Below are 19,755 nucleotides of genomic sequence, written 5' to 3'. Positions count from 1 at the left end.
TTTACTGTGATGAAGCAGAAAAGCACAAATCTGCACTTCATTGGTCAGAAGGTTTTCGTATGGTTATTGGTCCAATTTCATAATTTGCTTTTATAGTACAAAAGACACACCATGATAATCTGTCTCTCTGATTATTTCTTGGCATCGATGGAGACTTTTGTTTTCTCAAAAACAATCCTATCAGTCATTTAAAAACATTTGGCCCTAAATGTAGTTCTGGACCTAAAAGCAATCCTGCACATCTGGCTTCCTTTCTCCCAATGAGTTACATCTTCTTAGGATTTTATTTTATCTTAATATTTGAGAGTAATTTTAGGTGTGATTGGCAGTAAGTACGTATGTCTTCATGTATTGGAGAAACAAGAGAAGGTAGAAGGGCAGTGAAGTGGTAATGAAGAAATAGGTCTGTCTGGAGCCAATCAATCAATCAATCAGTTCCACAAACATTTATTGAGTGCTTGCTCATAACAGACATTGCACTAGGTGTTGGTAATTTTAAAGTGAATAAGATAGATCTCCCTGCTGTAATTGAACTGAGACTCGGGCAAAACAATTCTTAGTCTTACAAACACTTGTTTGTCAATAATTGTGATCTATACTATGATGAAAAATTTCAAGGTGTTAGGAGATCACATAACAGAGAAGCCCAGTCTTGTCTGAGCAGGTAACTCTCAGATTCAGGATCCCCATGAAATCCATCTTCATCCATCTAATTGTCAGTTTGCCATCTTCCCCTGGTTATCTGACAGAGAGTTCAAACTCACCGAGGACAAAACAGAGCTTTCTACCTTTCTCCTAAAACCTACATTTCTAGCGTTGCCATTTTAACATTGCCATTTTCTTTCTTGCTCAGACTATAAGGCCCTGGACAATTGGCTCTTCTTTTGCTCTTCCATCCACATTCATTCCCTTAGTAGATCCTGTTGGATGTGCATTTAAAATAGCCCGGAATATAGCTGTTTTTCAATAGTTCTCCCACAGAAGAATCACTACCACCTTTCACTCAGGCCAATGCAAGAGCTCTCCAACTCTCTCTCTGCTCTCCCTTTGCACTCCCTCAGTCTACTCTGCCAGCCAGAGACCCAGTGGGGCTTTCCACGGTTGGTCAGATCCTGGGACTCCGCTGCTCAAGCCCCTGCAAGGGCGTCCTGTGACATCTGAATTCCAACCACCTCACACTGTCCTACCCAATCTGGCCTCCACCCCCGCCCCCCACCTACCTTGTGCCACTCTCCCCTTCCTTCATCTGTCCCCAACTGTCATCTTGTTCCTCACAAGTTGCAGTTCGCACCCCAAGTTCTTCCCTTCGTGCTCTTCTCCTGAGTCTGCACACAGCTTGTTCCTTCACTTAGGTGTCTGTTCAAAAGACCCCTCTTCAGAGAGGCCAGTCCCGAGCACCTTAACTAAAACAGTGCCCGCCCCCACCACTGTAACCCCTTGCCTGTTTTATTTTCTTTATAGCACTTACATCTACTTGACATTGTATCATAGATCCCTATTCATTTGTTCTATTGAAGACGAGGTTCTTATCTCTTCCTCATATTTTTCTACTTGTGGGATGAATGAATGAAAGCAAGTATGGATGATACATGGTAAATGAGGAGGGCGCTGGTACAAAATGAAGCAGGGAAGAAGGTGTTTTTAAAATATGCAGAGCCTTCGGGTGCCTGTGTGGCTCAATCGGTTAAATGTCTGACTCTTGAATTCAGTTCAGGTCATAATCTCACAAATTGTGAGACGGAGCCCCACTTCGGGCTCTGTGCTGATGGCGTGGAGTCTGCTTGAGATTCTCTCTCTGCCCCTCATCTGTTCTCTCTCTCAAAATAAATAAGTAAATTTATTAAAATAAAGAAAATACGCAGGGCCTTGCAGCCCATCTTGAGAAGTTTGGACTATTTCCTAGAAGAAATATGAAGCCATTGAAGATTTTAAGTAAAGACAAGACACAACCTGATTGACATTTTTAAAATTCTCCAATGAAATTGTGAGCTTGAATGGTTTTTTTTTTTTTTTTTTTTTGACATCAGGAATAGGTTCAATGGACCTGCCACTTATCAATGCATTTTTAGTTGTTTTGTATAAGTGTGTTTTGCAAAGATCACTTGTATGAGATTAGAAATAACTCCCTCTCTAAAGAAGAATAACCTGGTATCATATAACTTTTAATTAGAGGAGAAGATCTGCTATATTATGACTTTTAGAATAAAGCATTATTTAAAAATAATTAAAACTTTATTATTGCCAAACAAAATATATTTTTAATTCTTTTATATGTTTTGTTAAGCCTCAATAGACTTCTCTTTGTCCTTATGAAAGATAGTAACTGAAATAGAATGCCTATTTTGAGTTAGAGCATAAAAACAAAGTCTTTAGGGATTTTTGAATGGAGTCTGGACTACAGCCCTACACAGTATCTTTAAAATTTTATTCTATGGACTATTAATGTTTCCCAAGATATTCAAAGGTGTTTTATGTAAATGGGATTCTGGTGCCAGATTAAGTTTCAGAAAGGATGGAATAAATGAAATTATGCGTCTTTAACTCAAGATTTCCAGAGCCTGTAATTTGCTTATGTGCACTCTGAGTCCCCAGGGCTGAGACACAGCATATAGCATTTCCAATTGCCCCTTTTTCACGGAACACCTTTCCTGCGGAACATGGTTTGGGGATTGCTGATGGACTGAGGCACAAGCGATGTACGTATAACTCATATGATACCAGCAGGGCCGGCTTCAGGGGTGTGGGTCCTGTGCATCCCCGCAGGGCCCAGCTCTCAGCAGGAGCCTTGCGTCCGGTTTATTGCTGTGCTAGCACCATCTTGAAATTTTTCATAAGTGCTTTCTGTCTTCACCCTTGGATTTTGCGGGTGAAATACGAAGGCACACTGGAGCATGGGCAGCACGCGCCGAGTGTGCTTAACTGACCAGCGGCGAGAGCACAGGAAGGCCAGTGTGTGCGCGCGGGGACCTGATCCGGCTCCCCGTCTTGCGCACACACTGGGATAGCCCCGGGCACCGTGGGGCCCCAAAGGGGCAGCTAGGGCTGGGACTTGGGTTCACACTGATGGCGTCCTTCAGTGCATCCGCGTCGGAAGCAGCAGCGGTGACCGCAGCTCCAAGGGAGAGAGCAGGGCTGTGCCTGGGGGCAGTAGGTGGACCCTCGTGGATGGCTCAACTCTCATTCTCCTGCCCAGTGTCCTTCCTGTGGCGTCTGCATAGACATTAACTTTCAGGCCTGAAGGCTGAGACCGGTTCTGCTGGTGGTCCAGCAATGAACTGTTCACTAAATACCGCGAAAAGCATGCACACGGATCGCCCAATAAAGCCTATCAGATTTTAGGTTCGATGGTTTTGAACACTTCTGCCATGTTGCGAAGCCAATGCCGTGCCACAGACCTCGAAATAGAAACTAAGTTTAGAGATCATCACAGTTGTTGGAAAACAGCACTTTTCAGAGAAAACTTCCGATGAAGCAGTTATTAGGAGGAAGATGTCAAAAAAATCTTTGCAATTGAGGAAACAGCGATAGAATGCATAAAGAGGTACTGTGAACTGTATACAATCATGAAGCCACTTTCGGTTTCTTGTACAAACCCCACGAGTTACAAGAAATGTCACATGAAACATTAAAATGCCATTGTATAAATTTACATTTACAATGACATTCAGGCTTATGCGAAACCGACTTGTGTGAAGAATTAAATCTTGTTGGAAAACTGCTCTACAAGGATCATTAGCTCTAGATGTACTAAAATCCATATTTGGAATAATGTATCAGAAATTTATCCCTAAGTTGTCCCAGTCTGTGAATCATTCTTAACAGCTCTAGTAGCTGTGGCATCAGCAGAAAGATCTTTCTCAAAATGAAACATTATCAAATCATTGGTGACATTCCATTTGCCAAGAGTAACGGCAATCATTTCCCATTATATCAATGAAAATGAAGTTACTCAAAGTAAAAATTTAATGACCTAATAAATTTCTGGCAATGTCCAAGCCAGAAAGCCTTTAAGATCAAGATATAAAATATTATTATTTTATTTTATTATATAAAATTATGACACCAAAATGATTTTTTTTTGCAATTCATAAGTTCGTGCTGGTACTCATATATCACTATTACCCTTATTGTGTCTATAAATATTAACTTTTTTTGAGGAAAAACTTTATATTTTTGTTCTTTTAATTGTACTTTGTTCCTACTTTTTTAAGGGTGGGGGGGGAAGGGTCTTTCATTTTCTTTTTGCACTAGGCCTGGCAAATTATGTAACCAGGCCTGGATACAATGCATGAAATGGTCAGAGTTGTCCAAGCTACTGTTCCCCCAAGAGGTATTTATTTGGAATGTTTCCCAGGAAGTGTTAGAATGGTGGGCAAATGCATGATTTGTTCTAGGTTTGGATTCTGTAGCAAAAGGTATGCTTTCTACCAAACGAGCTGTAAAATCCTTCCTACTTTATGGGGCACTTGGGTGGCTCAGTCAGTTAAGGGTCTGACTCTTGGTTTGTGCTCAGGTCATTATCCAGGGTCGTGGGATTGAGCCCCACATGAGGCACTGTGCTGAGTGTGGAGCCTGCTTGGGATTCTCTCTCTCTCTCTCTCTCTCTCTCTCTCTCTCTCTCTCTCTCTCCTTCTCTCCCCCCCCCCCCCAGCTCTCTCTGGCTCTCTCTCAAATAAAAAATAAAAATAAATAAAAATAAAATCCTTCCTACTTTCATTGTAGGCTAAGAACCTATTGGACAATGTAGGCCAGCAAGAGAATGCAGAGGATACAAAGAGTAGTTTACACATGCAACATTGTCAATAGGATTACAGCAGCTGATTTCCTTTAGGAATTAGAAAAGTCAAAGTCAATTCCTGACCACGGAGGGTCTCCAATCCTTCAAAAGAAGTTCCCTAAAGGGAAAGAGGTATCCTTAGGATTGGCTACTTCCAAAATGTTAAAAGGATTACTTTTACCTCAAGCCCGAAAACAGGTAAAGTGGGTGGGATTTTTGATGTGTTTTTGTTAAAGAGGTATGTGTGTATGTGGTGTCCTATATCTGGCCATGGCAGTGACAGTGGTGATGATGTGACAGCATTATTGGAAGGCATGACTTGCCTGGGAAGATACGAGGGCAAATATAGCCTGAAGGACCTGATAGACTGTGTTATGAATTTGGGATTTATTCTAAGATTTTGGAGGGTCCTATAATTCTGGAAGCTAAATGCACCACTTTTCCAATAATCTTTCTGCTCATAATGTGACATGGAATAAATAGTTTCCCACAGCATATTTCAACAACAGTTTACCAGAGAGAACTATTGATTGATGATGTCCTTTTTGTGAATTCCGAGGTGTGATGAAAATTACAGCTTCCTTACTTTGTGAAGAATTTTCACAGGTCATTTCCCACAGGAAGAATTCACCCATGTTTTTGTTCTAAGAAAGCTCCATGGCTACACGGGATGCTTTATGGCTTATTTCACTCCCTTTGATGAATTGATAAAATGCTTTGAGCAGGCGACCGAAGCAAGAGCACAATGGAACAATGAGCCTGGGGAGATAAGAAGAAAAATTTTAATGTTATGATTTTATTATATTGATGAAAGTTTTCCCAGACACAGTATAATCTGATAGATCCTAGAACCTCAGTGACTACTGATAAACTTTGTTTTGAATGTGACCAAACACTAAATTTAAAAATCCGGGTATAAGGAATAGGACCTATGTAACAAAAGGAATATAAACAAATTTAGGGACATGTTCTAAGAACCTACAGAACGCTCAAATTTGCAAAAATTATAGGTTACTTCATTTTTCATATACTGCAGTAAAGTATAACTTAAAACTGTAATGTGGTATCTTCAGAGCTTAATTAAAATTCCATTCTAAACTTCTATATAATTTGTGGCTAAGAACCATTCCCTTTTTTAAAATTACCATTACCAGCTCTAGCAATTAGCTTTCTTTTCAAGACTGTGTTCCACCAAGAAACAAAACTGTATTACCTCTCAAGAACTGCTAAATAAATCCTGAGTAGTACCGGAGAGACAGATTGAATGCTTGTGAAACTCAGGTAGTTGACGTAAATGAAAAAAGGAGAATCGTTTTCAACAACATGACACATTCAGACGACTGTTCTTTTACTGTAAGAAACACAATGATTCAATTTTGATAATAAAAGGCACCTCACCTTGGCTTCATCTGGGAAGTAATAGGGAGTAGGAAGGAGTTCAGTGGATGGAATGTCCAACTAATTCTGGCCACATAGGAATTTTTAAAGAGGAACTATAAATAATTTTTCTTTTACTTTCTTTTTAAAAAATACGTAACTTTTCTCAGTTTTTAAACCTTGGCTGGATTTTTAAACGCCACATAGACCAAACAAAATATGTCAGCAGGCTGATTAACTCCAGGGGCAGGCAATTTGTAAACTCTTGAGTACAGAATAATCAAGCCCCATTGAGATGCTATGCTAGACAGTTTGCCTGATTAGTGTTCTCCAAAGAGGGAGAGGAAAGAAGGAACAGAGAGAGAGAGAGGGAGAGGGACCAAATTCAAAGTGTTTTATTAATAGGTGTGAGAAATCATAGAAGTTTCAAGAACTTGGCTGTGTTAGACTCACCAGTTACAGCACACCAGCCTTACAACTCATGGGATTCATATTAGTTTCTCAGCAAAATTAAGACCAGCTTAAGACCAGCTGAAACTGCATCTATAAAATGCCAAGGGTCTATAATATCTTGATTCTATTACTGATCAATTATATTAAAAAGCAAGGGCAAAATTGAACACTGTTTCTTAGTTTAAGGACTGGGAGATTCAACTCATATCAGTGTCAAACCGGAACATTTCCTCAATGGAGTAATACTTGTTTTAACTTTTAGGTGAATCATTGGGATTATAGAATAGAGAACAAATGAATCGTTCCAGTGACCTTTGGAAATGTGGAGAAAAACTCATGCACAATGAGTTTCGACAAAAGCATCTTTCCTTATTAACTGCCTGGAGCCCTAGAGAATTATTTATCCACTGCCTACTCTATTATGCACTTACTTTATGGAGCTAAGGGGAGGCTCACAGTGGGCAGAAGTACCCCATGGTTTTTCCATATTTCATTCCTTTTTCTTCCCATGGAAGGAGTAAATCTTACTCTGATCTCTCTAATGAAAGGGCAGTTTTCTGTCTGGTAATTAGGCAAGCACGCATCCATTCTGATGATTTTATGATGGCTTGTTTCATTTCAGTTTATCAACACATTAAAAAGTCTTAGAATAGTTAAAATGTATTGAGCCCTTACTATGTTACTAGACATATATATCATGTTGAATCTACATTAAAAATACAAAAGATTTGTGCTATAATCTCTATTTTCTACTAGAGGAAAGTTAGCCTCAGAGCAAAAAAAATATGAAACGCACAGCACTCATTAGTGGCTGAACCATGATTTGAACCCAGGTTTCCTGATCTCAAAATCTGGGTTCTTCATATCATACAACATGGTCTCTCAATTTACTCAATGCTTTTATTAAGGTCAGTAGTCTGGAAAGTTTGCAGTAAGAGACACAGTCACAATCTACTTTTTTGTTTGCTTGTTTTTAAGTTCGTTCAACTCAGAAAGCAGACTTCTTTTCTCCTTCTTCTTCTTCTTCTTCTTTTTCTTTCTTTCTTCTTTTCTTTCTTTCTTTCTTTCTTTCTTTCTTTCTTTCTTTCTTTCTTTCTTTCTTTCTTTCTTTCTTTCTTTCTTTCTCTCTCTCTTTCTTTCTTACTAATAAAGAATCTGAGGCCCTAAAATACTTTGCAAATGGGCAACATCTCTAGAGAGAATTATACTGTGAAGCTTCTCAAGGAAAGAAAGCATCCTGAAGGAGGTTCCATTCATTTAGATGTATGAATTCTGGAAAAGTCCCAGGCTTTAACTACCATCTATTTGCTGATTATACTTGATTTTCTCTCCAGCTCTTGACATCTCCATTGAGCTGTAGAGTCCTAAAGCCATTTGTTTGTCTGATGTATTCATTTGAATGTATAATAAGGCATTTCAAACATTACAAATCTAAAGCAGATTTTTCCTTTCCAAATTTGATCTTCTATTATTCTTCTTTCCTAGGAAATGGCACAACCATCTGCCAAACATCAAGAAACCATCCTTGAGTCTTCTTCTCCCCTACCTTCCAGCTCTAATACATTGGAAGTCTTGTGACATTACCTCCAAAATTTATTCTGAATCTGTCCATCTCTTCATCTTTACCATATCGCCAGAATCCCAGCTACCATTATCTCTTAGTTAGACTGTCACCTTAGGTTGCTAACTGGTTTCCCTACTTTCACTCTTGTTACTTTATTACCTTTTCTCCATAAGCAGCTGGAGTCATTTTCTTACAATGTAAATCAGATCATATGACATCTTTATTTAAAACTTCACAATGCCTACTTCTTTGGTGTCTCTTTCTACTCTCCCAGGCTTATTATTTTCCATCTCTATTTCGCTATATTTCAGTTGTTTGAAATCTCCATGTATGTCCTTGCTTACCGTATTTATATTAACCTAGCTGTTAGCTAGCTATACTGTTAAAGACATACCCACCCCTCTCTTCTTTCTCTGATTGCTTTAGGTATGACTATAAAGTTATAATAATGATTTTAAAAAAATTTTTGTTTCTCATTTATTTTTGAGAGAGAGAGAGAGACAGAGACAGAGCATGAGTGGGGGAGGGTCAAAGAGAGAGGGAGACCCAGAATTGAAGCCGGCTCCAGGCTCTGAGCTGTCAACATAGAGCCTGATGCGGGGCTCAAACTCACAAACCGTGAGATCATGACCTGAGCTGAAGTCAGATGCTTAACAGAATGAACCACCCAGGCGCCCCTACAATGATGATTTTTAAATAAACATATCATTCATTCCATTTCACAAAAAAATATTTGTTGTCAGATACACAGATGTATCACATAGCCCCCCCCCCCCCCCTTTGAGAAAGGACTCATACCCAACTGCAAGGAGTATGGTTAGCTGACCATCTTCAGATGTCATCTTGATTATCAGGGTCTATCTCCACTTTCTAGCTGAGGTCATGCTATTTTGGGGGCACTCCAGCCAACAAGTGAGCAAGATGGTAGTTGAGGTCATGATTTTCTGGAGACAACACCTAACTAGTGACTAAATAAAACAGTGGGACAGAGACTAGTCATTTATGTCCAACGTGGCACTCCTCTAAAAGGAAATCTTTGCTCTAAATAAACGTGCTAGGTTTTCGTAAGGCCAATGATACTGTCAGTAATAGGGCATGAAATATACTTCCAGATCTATTCAAATAATTGTGCTGAAAATCAACCTGCTGATTCACTGGGTATTTTGTTCTTGGGTAAAATGTACACTTCATAAAAAATAGAACTGTCCCTGACATTAAACATAAATGGAAAGAGGGACAATATTTTGAAAATTGTTTCTAAGGCACTATGTTAGTTATCTGTTGCTGTATAATCCATTATCCACTTTCAGGTTGGCTCACTCACATGGCTGACATATTGGTGCTGGTGTTGGCAGGAGAATTCTTGTCCTCACTATACGGACCTTTCTGTAAGGCTGCCTGAGTCCTCAATATATGGCAACTGACTTCCCCCAGAGATCACAGCAAATGATCCAAGAAATCAAGATAGAAGCCATAATGTCTTTTATGACCCCCACCTTGAGAATCTCATACCATCGTTCCCACAATATCCTATTGGTTGCTCAAGTCAGCCCTATTCATTGTGAGAGAAGGCTGTATAAGTGTATGCATTGGGAGTCATCTTGAAAGCTGAGTACCACAATTACCCATTAATTTATTGATTAATACATTGATCAAATCTCCCTGAGTGTCTAATGTAAAAGTGCCTGAGCTAAGCTCTGGCAATAGTTGGAAAAGAACCAAACAGATCAACTTTTATTCTCTTGCAGCTTATATTTTGGTTAGGGTGGGGAAGAACAGAGAATTAATAAATATAAGTATAATGCATCAGGTGGTTACACATCTACAAACAAAAAACTGCTTAAGAGAGAGAAATTGGTAGGAGGGTTGGCCCTATTTTTATGGCTTGTTAACGCAGATTTCTGTGATAAGGTGCCATTTGTGCAAGAATCTAACTAAAGTTGGGGGTGGGAGAAGGCAGCCCAGGTGGCTGAAGTGGGAGGAGAATATTTCAGGCAGAGGAAACATTCAGTGCAAATGTTGGTGGGAAAATTCACAGAAGAGCAAAACAGCCTACAGTTGGTAGCTCAGAAAGATTTCCTCAACTATAAGTTAGGGCTACCATTAGATTTGAAGTCACCTGTCACCTTTGATTCTCTTCTGTTTTACTCTTTTTAAATCTAAGCTCAACATTTAAAGCCCATCTAATACAGAAGAATTTTCTTACCATAAAACTCACAGCTTATAAATATTATTTTTCACTCACCTCATATTGGCTTACGTGGCTCCTTAGGGCAGTCTTCGCAGTGGCTGTTCCAGATCTCTCCACAGTTCTTAAGCTCCAGACTCCAACTGAGCCATCATTCTTCTTGGTAGATTGTCACTGACTCTCTTCAAAAGATCAAGGCCATTTACCAGACACTATTTTTTTTGCCTCAAAACTGTGATGGAAACTTTGTCCGGGAATTCCCTGTTTGTACCTTTAAGGGGGCATCTACCATCCCTTCCAAATGCTACCTCTTTCACCTGTACTTTAGATATTCTCCTTTTGCATGTCTTCTAGGGTTTTGGCCTTAGACCACCATCCCCCACCTATTTCTTTCAGACTTTATTTTCTTTATCATTACACACTGCTTCTTTTCCTCTATTGAAAATATTCTACTGACTTTCCTATCTTTAGCAAATAATTCTCCCTTCTCCTTTGTTACCCCTAGACCACCGTTACTTAAGGAGGTCAACAGACTCACTTGATATGTTAGGCAAAAAGGCAGATTCCTAGTTTTTGCCCCAGATCTACTTGATCAGATTTTCCAGGGGCTGGGGCCAGGAGAGTGTATTTGGAAAAACTTCTCCATGTCTTTCTGGTGAGCACCATTACTGGAGACTTGCAGGCGTATACTCTGATGTTTCTTCTGACTAGATGTTAATTCATTTTCTTATGGCATTCCCATTCTCAATCTCTTTCCTCTATAAAATCTAATTTATCAAAGCCTTCTTCTCTGTCAGTTTCTGTTATACTGAAATCACAAGATTAAGACATTAGAAAACGTTTAAGTAGTGATTAGTATTGTCATTTTATATGTATAAAACTCAGGAATAAAAAATTAAAATTATTATCAGAACTGAAGCTAATTATTCTTGAATCTCATTGTTCTAAATGACCTGAAGAACATTTGGGGCACTGCAATTATGTTCATCTTTACTTCATTATTCTTTGGTCTTAGTTGCTTTCCAGAATCCAGGTAAGAAACAAAACAAAGCAAACAAAAACTTTAATAAAAGTAGCATTTCCTTTAGCTTCTATACTGGGAAAATATTGGATCAGAGATCAAGGATATCTTTTTCTACATGGCAGGGTTCTACAATAATTAACTGATTCTTTGTATGAGTCTCTAAGTGAAAGGTTGAAAACTCTAAAGCATAGTCATTAATTAGAAGCTTTTCTGTTTGAAATCTTGTCACATTCTGCTTTCTCAGGATGATGTTTATTAGTTGGGCAGAAGTGACCAGTTGTCTACTAAAAATGCAGGCTCCCTTTCCATTGCATGGCGTCATCATGAGGAGAGGGCTGCCCTGTCATTGGCAACATCTCCCAAGCTCCTCCCAGCTCACACCTTGCACACATCCAGGTGTGGCCTCAGGACATCCTCACCAATGGAATGGAGCTTGGAGAGTTTAGGAAGCAGGTGAGTTTTGAGTCCTAAAGAGCTCTCAAAGATCCTGAGAGATGACTACCCCACGTGATACAAGGAACCTGGTTTCCTAAACATCATCCACAACAAGGAACTCTCTCATGGGACTGGTATGAGTAGGTACTAAACTTCCATTGTGTTAGACCATTTAAATATGAAAATTTGTTTACTTCAGCAATAAGCAATCTCATTCAGTCATAATGAGTTATTGCCTGCACTAGTCTCTTAGACGTTAGCTGGTGATTTTGTTTTCTTCAATTTTTCAAATGTCTGAACAGAACCATTGATCATTTCCTCTTCCCCATCTCCTACATCCATCTTAAGAGGCACAGAAAAAATGGAAAAATGGTAAGATGGTGAAAGTCCAAGATCTGTGGTCTACTCCCCCAGATTGTCCAGGTAACCCTGGCCAGTTTTCTTCATCTGTCTCCTTTTTTTTCTTTAATTTTATTTTTCATTTTTTAAGATTTACATCCAAATTAGTTAGCATATAGTGGAACAATGATTTCAGGAGTAGATTCCTTAGTGCCCCTTACCCATTTAGCCCATCCCCCCTCTCACAACCCCTCCAGAAACCCTCAGTTTGTTCTCCATATTTATTATTCTCTTCTGTTTTGTCCCCCTCCCTGTTTTTATATCATTTTTGTTTCCCTTCCCTTATGTTGATCTGTTTTGTCTCTTAAAGTACTCGTATGAGTGAAGTCATATGATTTTTTGTCTTTCTCTGACTGACTGATTTCACTTAGCGTAATACCCTCCAGTTCCATCCACATAGTTGAGAATGGCAAGACTTCATTCTTTTTGATGAAGTAATACTCCATTGTCCCTTCGAAAAAGCATACCTGTATCCTGTGGATAAATGCCTAGTAGTGCAAATGCTGGGTCGTAGGGCAGTTCTATTTTTAGTTTTTTGAGGAACCTCCATACTGTTTTCCAGAGTGGCTGCACCAGCTTGCATTGCTACCAACAATGCAAAAGAGAGCCTCTTTCTCTGCATCCTCGCCAACATCTATTGTTGCCGGAGTTGTTCATATTAGCCTTTCTGACTGGTGTAAGGTGGTATCTCATTGTGGTTTTGATTTGTATTTCCCTGATGATGAGTGATGTTGAGCATTTTTTCATGTGTTGGTTGGCCATCTGGATGTCTTCTTTGGAGAAGTGTCTATTCATGTCTTTTGCCCATTTCTTCACTGGATTCTTTGTTTTTTGGGTGTTGAGTTTGATAAGTTCTTTATACATTTTGGATACTAACCCTTTATCTGATATATTATTTGCAAATATCTTCTCCCATTCTGTCGGTTGCATTTTAGTTTTGCTGATTATTTCCTTTGCTGTGCAGAAGCTTTCTATTTTGATGAGGTCCCAGTAGTTCATTTTTTTGCTTTTGTTTCCCTTGCCTCCAGAGACATGTTGAGTAAGAAGTTGCTGCGGCCAAGATCAAAGAGGTTTTGCCTGCTTTCTCCTTGAGGATTTTGATGGCTTCCTGTCTACATTGAGGTCTTTCATCCATTTTGAGTTTATCTTTGTGTATGTTGTAAGAAAGTGGTCCAGGTTCATTCTTTTGCGTGTTGCTGTCCAGTTTTCCCAGCACCACTTTCTGAAGAGACTATCTTTATTCCATTGGATATTCTTTCCTGCTTTGTCAAAGATTAGTTGGCCATACATTTGTGGGTCCATTTCTGGGTTCTCTATTCTGTTCCATTGATCTGAGTGTCTGTTCTTGTGCCAATACCATACTGTCTTGATGATTACAGCTTTGTAGTATAGCTTGAAGTCTGGGAATGTGATGCCTCCTGCTTTGGTTTTCTTTTTCAAAATTGCTTTGACTATTTGGGGTCTTTTCTGGTTCCCTACAAATTTTAGGATTATTTGTTCTAGCTCTGTGAAGAATGCTTGTGTTATTTTGATAGAGATTGCATTGAATATGTAGATTGCTTTGGGTAGTATTGACATTTTAACAATATTTGTTATTCCTATCCAGGAGCATGGAATCTTTTCCCGTTTTTTGGTGTCTTCTTCAATTTCTTTCATAAGCTTTCTATAGTTTTCAGTGTATAGATTTTTCACCTATTTGGTTAGATTTATTCCTAGGTATTTTATGGGTTTTGGTGCAACTATAAATGGGATCAATTCCTTAATTTCTCTTTCTGTCACTTCATTGTTGGTGTATAGGAATGCAACAGATTTCTGTGCATTTTATATCCTGCAACTTTGCTGAATTCATGAATCAATTCTAGCAGATTTTTGGTGGAATCTTTTGGATTTTCCCAAAAGATATCATGTCATCTTCAAAGAGTGAAAGTTTAACCTCCTCCTGGCTGATTTGGATACCATTTATTTCTTTGTGTTGTCTGATTGCAGAGGCTAAGATTTCCAATACTATGTTGAATAGAAGTGGCAAAAGTGGACATCCCTGTCTTGTTCGTGACCTTAGGGGGAAAGCTCTCAGTTTTTCCCCATTGAGGATAATATTAGCTTTGGGTCGTTCATATATGGCTTTTATGATCTCGAGGTATGCTCCTTCTACCCCTACTTTCTTGAGGGTTTTTATCAAGAAAGGATGTTGTATTTTGTCAAATGCTTCCTCTGCATCTATTGAGAAGATCATATGGTTCTTGTCCTTTCTTTTATTGATGTGATGAATCATGTTAATTGTTTTTGTGGATATTGAACCAGCCCTGCATCCCAGGTATAAATCCCACGTGGTCGTGGTGAATAATTTTTTTAATGTATTGTTGGAGCTGGTTGGCTAATATCTTCTTGTGGATTTTTGCATCCATGTTCATCAGGGTAATTGGTCTGTAGTTTTCCTTTTTAGTGGGGTCTCTATCTGGTTTTGGAATCAAGGTAATGCTGGCTTCATAGAAAGAGTTTGGAAGTTTTCCTTCTGTTCCTATTTTTTTGAACAGCTTCAAGAGAATAGGTGTTAACTCTTCCTTAAATGTTTGGTAGAATTCCCCTGGAAAGCCATCTGGCCCTGGACTCTTGTTTTTTGGCAGATTTTTGATTACTAATTCGAGTTCCTTACTGGTTATGGGTCTGTTCAAATTTTCTATTTCTTCCTGTTTCAGTTTTGGTGGTGTATATGTTTCTAGGAATTTGTCCGTTTGTTCCAGATTGCCCATTTTATTGGCATATAATTGCTCATAATATTCTCTTACTATTGTTTTTATTTCTGCTGTGTTGGTGGTGAACTATCCTTTTTCATTCTTGATTTTATTTATTTGGGTCCTTTCCTTTTTTCTTTTTCATCAGACTGGCTAGTGGTTTATCAATTTTGTTAACTCTTTTAAAGAACCAGCTTCTGGTTTCATTGATCTGTTCTACTGTTTTTTTTTTTTGGTTTTGATAGCATTAATTTCTCACCTAATCTTTATTATTTCCTGTCTTCTGCTGGTTTTGGGTTTTATTTGCTGTTCTTTTTCCAGCTCCTTAAGGCATAAGGTTAGGTTGTGTATCTGAGATCTTTCTTCCTTTTTTAGGAAGGCCTGGATTGCTATATACTTTCCTCTTATGACCGCCTTTGCTGCATCCCAGAGGTTTTGGGTGGTGGTGTTATCATTTTCATTGACTTCCGTATACTTTTTAATTTCCTCTTTAACTGCTTGGTTAGTTAGCCCATTCATTCTTTAGTAGGATGTTCTTCAGTGTCTAAGTATTTGTTACCTTTCCAAGTTTTTTCTTGTGGCTGATTTCAAGTTTCATAGCATTGTGGTCTGAAAATATGCACGGTATGATCTCAATCTTTTTGTACTTACTTAAGGCTGATTTGTGTCCCAGTATATGGTCTATTCTGGAGAATGTTCCATGTGCACTGGAGAAGAATGTATATTCCACTGCTTTAGGATGAAATGTTCTGAATATATCTGTTAGGTCAATCTGGTCCAGTGTGTCATTCAAAGCCATTGTTTCCTTGTTGATTTTTTGATGAGATGATCTGTCGATTGCTGTGAGTGGGATGTTGAAGTCTCCTACTATTATGGTATTACTATCAATGAGTTTATGTTTGTGATTAGTTGATTTATATATTTTGATGCTACTACATTTGGTGCATAAATGTTTACAATTATTAGGTCTTCTTGGTGGATAGACCCCTTGAATATGATATAATGCCCTTCTGCATCTCTTGATACAGTCTTTATTTTAAAGTCTAGGTTGATTGATATAAGTATGGCTACTCCGGCTTTCTTTTGTTGACCATTAGCATGATAGATGGTTCTCCATCCCCTTATTTTCAATCTGAAGGTGTCTTTAGGTCTAAAGTGGGTCTCTTGTAAACAGCATATAGATGGATCTTGTTTTCTTATCCATTCTGTTACCCTATGTCTTTTGATTGGAGCATGAGTCCATTGATATTTACAGTGAGTACTGAAAGATATGAATTTATTGCCATTATGATGCTTGTAGAGTTGGAATTTCTGGTGGTGTTCTCTTGTCCTTTCTAATCTTTGTTGCTTTTGGTATTTATATGTATATATTTTCATCTTTTCTCCCCTCAAAGAGCCCCCCTTAAAATTTCTTGCAGGGCTGGTTTAGTGGTCACAAACTCCTTTAATTTTTGTTTGTCTGGGAACCTTTTTATCTCTCCTTCTATTTTGAATGACAGCCTTGCTGGATAAAGAATTCTTGGCTGCATATTTTTCTGATTCAGCACATTGAATATATGCTGCCACTCCTTTCTGGCCTGCCACGTTTCTGTGGATAGGTCTGCTGCAAACCTGATCTGTCTTCCCTTGTAGATTAGGGACTTTTTTTCCTTTGCTGCTTTCATGATTCTCTCCTTGCCTGAGTATTTTGTGAATTTGACTATGATATGCCTTGTTGATGGTCGGTTTTTGTTCAATCTAATGGTCGTCCTCTGTTCTTCCTGGATTTTCATGTCTGTGTCTTTTCCGTTTAGGAATGTTTTCTGCCATGATTTTCTCACATAACCCTTCTACCCCTATTTCTCTCTCTTCCTTTTCTGGGAACCCTATGATTCTGATGTTATTCCTTTTTAATAAGTCAGTGATTTCTCTATTTCTTAAATCGTGCTCTTTTGCCTTAATCTTCCTCTTTTTTTCTGCTTCATTATTCTCTATAAGTTTGCTCTCTATATCACTGATTCTCTGTTCTGCCTCATCCATTCTTGCCACCACTGCAACCATCCATGATTGCAGCTCAGTGACAGCATTTTTAATTTCATTCTGGCTATTTTTTACTTCTTTTATCTCTGCAGAAAGGGATTCTAATCTATTTTCGACTCCAGCTAGTATTCTTATTATCGTGATTCTAAATTCTGGTTCAGACATCTTGCTTATATCTGTGTTGGTTAAATCCCTGGCTGTCATTTCTTCATGCTCTTTCTTTTGGGGTGAATTCCTTCATTTTGTCATTTTGAAGGGAGAAAAGGAATTAATGAGGTAGAAAAATTAAAATTAAAAAAATTAAAATTAAAAAATTAAAATTAAAAATATTAAAATTTAAAAAATATTAAAATTAAAAAATTAAACACACACACACACACACACAAATCAAATAAATGATGCTAGATCCTAGATGTGTTTTGGTGTGGGTATTGAAAGTGGTTTGACAGATTAGAGAAAAAAAAGGGGGGGAAGAAAAAAAAGGAAATCATTTGAGAATTTGAAAAAATGAATACATTTAAGTAGACTAAAATGAGATGATGTAGATAAAATAGAATTTGAAAAAATATACACAGAAGTAAAGAACACAGTAGAAAAAAATTAAAGAAAATATTTTTATTAAAAATTAAAAATAAAAATGAATTTTTTTCTATATTCAAGAAAAAGAAAAGAAATAAAAATAGAGAAAAAAGAGAAAAAAGAAAAAAGGAAAAAAGGAAATCGTTTGAAAATGTGAAAAAGTGAATACACTGTAGTAGCCTAAAATAAAATAATGGAAGTAAAATAGAATTTGAAAAAATTTACATAAAAGGGAAAAATATAGTAACAAGTTAGAGAAAAATATTTTTAATAGAAATTGAAGGTAAAAATGAAGTTTTTCTCTTTCTGCGTTCAAGAAAAAGAAAATAAATGAAAAAAAGAAAAAAAGAAAAGAAAAAAGGAAAAAAAGGCAATTGTTTGAAAATTTGAAAAGGTGAATACACTGAAGTAGACTAAAATAAAATGATGGAAGTAAAGTAGAATTTGAAAAAATTTACACAAAAGTAAAAAATATACTAATAAAAATTAAAAAAATATTTTTAGTAAAAATTGAAAATAAAAATGAAATTTTTCCTCTTTCTGTATTCAAGAAAAAGAAATGTAAAGAGAAAAGAAAAAAAAAGAAAATTAAATAGAAGGACCTATTAACGGACTGAAATTACTTTGTTTTCCCCTAGAAGTCAGTGTTTTATAGTGTTATAAAGTTTAAAGTCCGTGCTTTATAGTTGATAACTAAGCCAGCAGTGAGACTTGTGTCCTTGAAGATCAAAGTTGGCCTGGTTGGGCGGGGCTCAGTGTAACAGCGCCGCTCTCCACTAGATGGCGCTGCTAGCCTACTGGGGTGGATTGTTGCGGTGCTTATAGGTGCGTTTGCGCATCCGCGGGGGCAGTAAAAAATGGCGCCACTTAGCTACCCAGTCTGTTCTCCTGGATCAGCAATCGTGCACCCGTCCTCTGTCTTCAGCTTTTGTCCACTCCCTGCTTTTTCACACTCCATGACCAGGCCCCAGGCAATACTTCTCTCCTGAGTTTTTGTCTCAGATGTGGCTGTTTTCCCCGGCCCCTTACTTCCGAAGGACTGCGGCTTTGACCTGTCCCGCCCCTCTGCGGAAGGGTCTCACCAAGCAATGGCTGAATGAGCAATGGCCGAATGCCGGCTGCACCCAGGAATGCCCACTGGACCCTGCTGCTGTCGGTGCCCCAAGACTAAGGCCAGTTGCCAGCCCACCTCAGAAAAAAGTTCGCGAGATAGTGTTGCAGCAGCGTTTCAGGGATTATGGAAAATCACAACACACATCTGGCACCAGGCTTCACCCTTAATGACCTTGTTCTAGCAACAGCGAATGTGGCTGTTTTCTGGGGTCTGCTGGGACCAGGTGGCTTCAACAGTCTCTACCAAATGTCCTTCCAGCAGTGGAACTGCTTTTCCCCTTGTGGCCCGAGAACCTCCTGGACCCCACTCTGCTCCTCGGGATTCGCCCTTCCCACCAGAGCACCTCCAGGTATCGAGCTGTGGAGTTGCAGCCTTTGCGCTCCCCTTGTTTACAGTCTTAATGGAATTTAAACCCTCTCCTTTCTCCTTTCTCCCTTTTTAGTTTAGTCCCTGTGGCTGTTTCCAATTTTCCACTTTCTCTCCAGCTGCTTTTGGGGAGGGGTGCTTTTCCCGTATCTCCCCCACCCCAGTCTCCGTCCTCTCTCCGCTCACAAAAGCACCTCCCTTCCTGTGCCTCTCGCTCCCCAGGTTCACTTCTCTGTGCCGCGTACCTGCTGAGTTCTGTGGTTCAGGTTGTGCAGATTGTTGTGTTAATCCTCCAGTCAGTTTTCTAGGTGTGAAGAATGGTTTAGTGTTGGTCTGGCTGTATTTCATGGACATGAGACACACAAAAAACTTCCATGCTGTTCCACCATCTTGGCTCCTCCCTCTATCCATCTCCTTCTAAAGTCAAATCATGTGATACAATAAAAATTATAACTAACTGGAGCCAGCAAAACATACAAAACTTTAGAATGGACTCAGTTCTACCAAGGTTGTACTGTGTGACTTTACACTGGTATCCTAACCTCTCTGGGTCTCAGTTTCCACCATGAGAGGTGAGACAGATTGAAAACCGCCAAATTCCTCTATAAATAAAATAAAAAATGAAAATAATTGCAATGCTTGTAAAAGAAGACTAGACAAATGTAATATATTTTAATCCACTCTTTAAGAGTGACTCACCAAACTCTAATAGCATATTTTAAGAAAGG

The 19,755-nt window shown here is 38.6% G+C and overlaps 1 long non-coding RNA gene across 3 annotated transcripts; it reads right to left on the bottom strand.

The window, feature by feature from the left end:
* Nucleotides 1-831: 831 nt before the first annotated feature.
* LOC128316432 (uncharacterized) lies at nt 832-19,422 on the bottom strand. 3 transcript variants are annotated; one of them, XR_008300344.1, is made up of 4 exons: nt 19,273-19,422; nt 10,417-10,541; nt 5,991-6,128; nt 832-5,536 (listed from the first exon to the last, which is right to left on the bottom strand). It is a non-coding gene; the product is annotated as an uncharacterized LOC128316432 (long non-coding RNA). The 3 variants fall into 3 exon arrangements; XR_008300345.1 differs by lacking the exon at nt 19,273-19,422 and adding an exon at nt 12,013-12,642; XR_008300343.1 differs by lacking the exon at nt 19,273-19,422 and having other exon boundaries at nt 10,417-12,642.
* Between the last annotated feature and the right edge of the window lie 333 nt (nt 19,423-19,755).

Source organism: Acinonyx jubatus, chromosome B4, assembly GCF_027475565.1.
Source record: "Acinonyx jubatus isolate Ajub_Pintada_27869175 chromosome B4, VMU_Ajub_asm_v1.0, whole genome shotgun sequence".
NCBI lineage: Eukaryota > Metazoa > Chordata > Mammalia > Carnivora > Felidae > Acinonyx > Acinonyx jubatus.
This window is presented reverse-complemented; position numbering and strand designations above follow the sequence as displayed.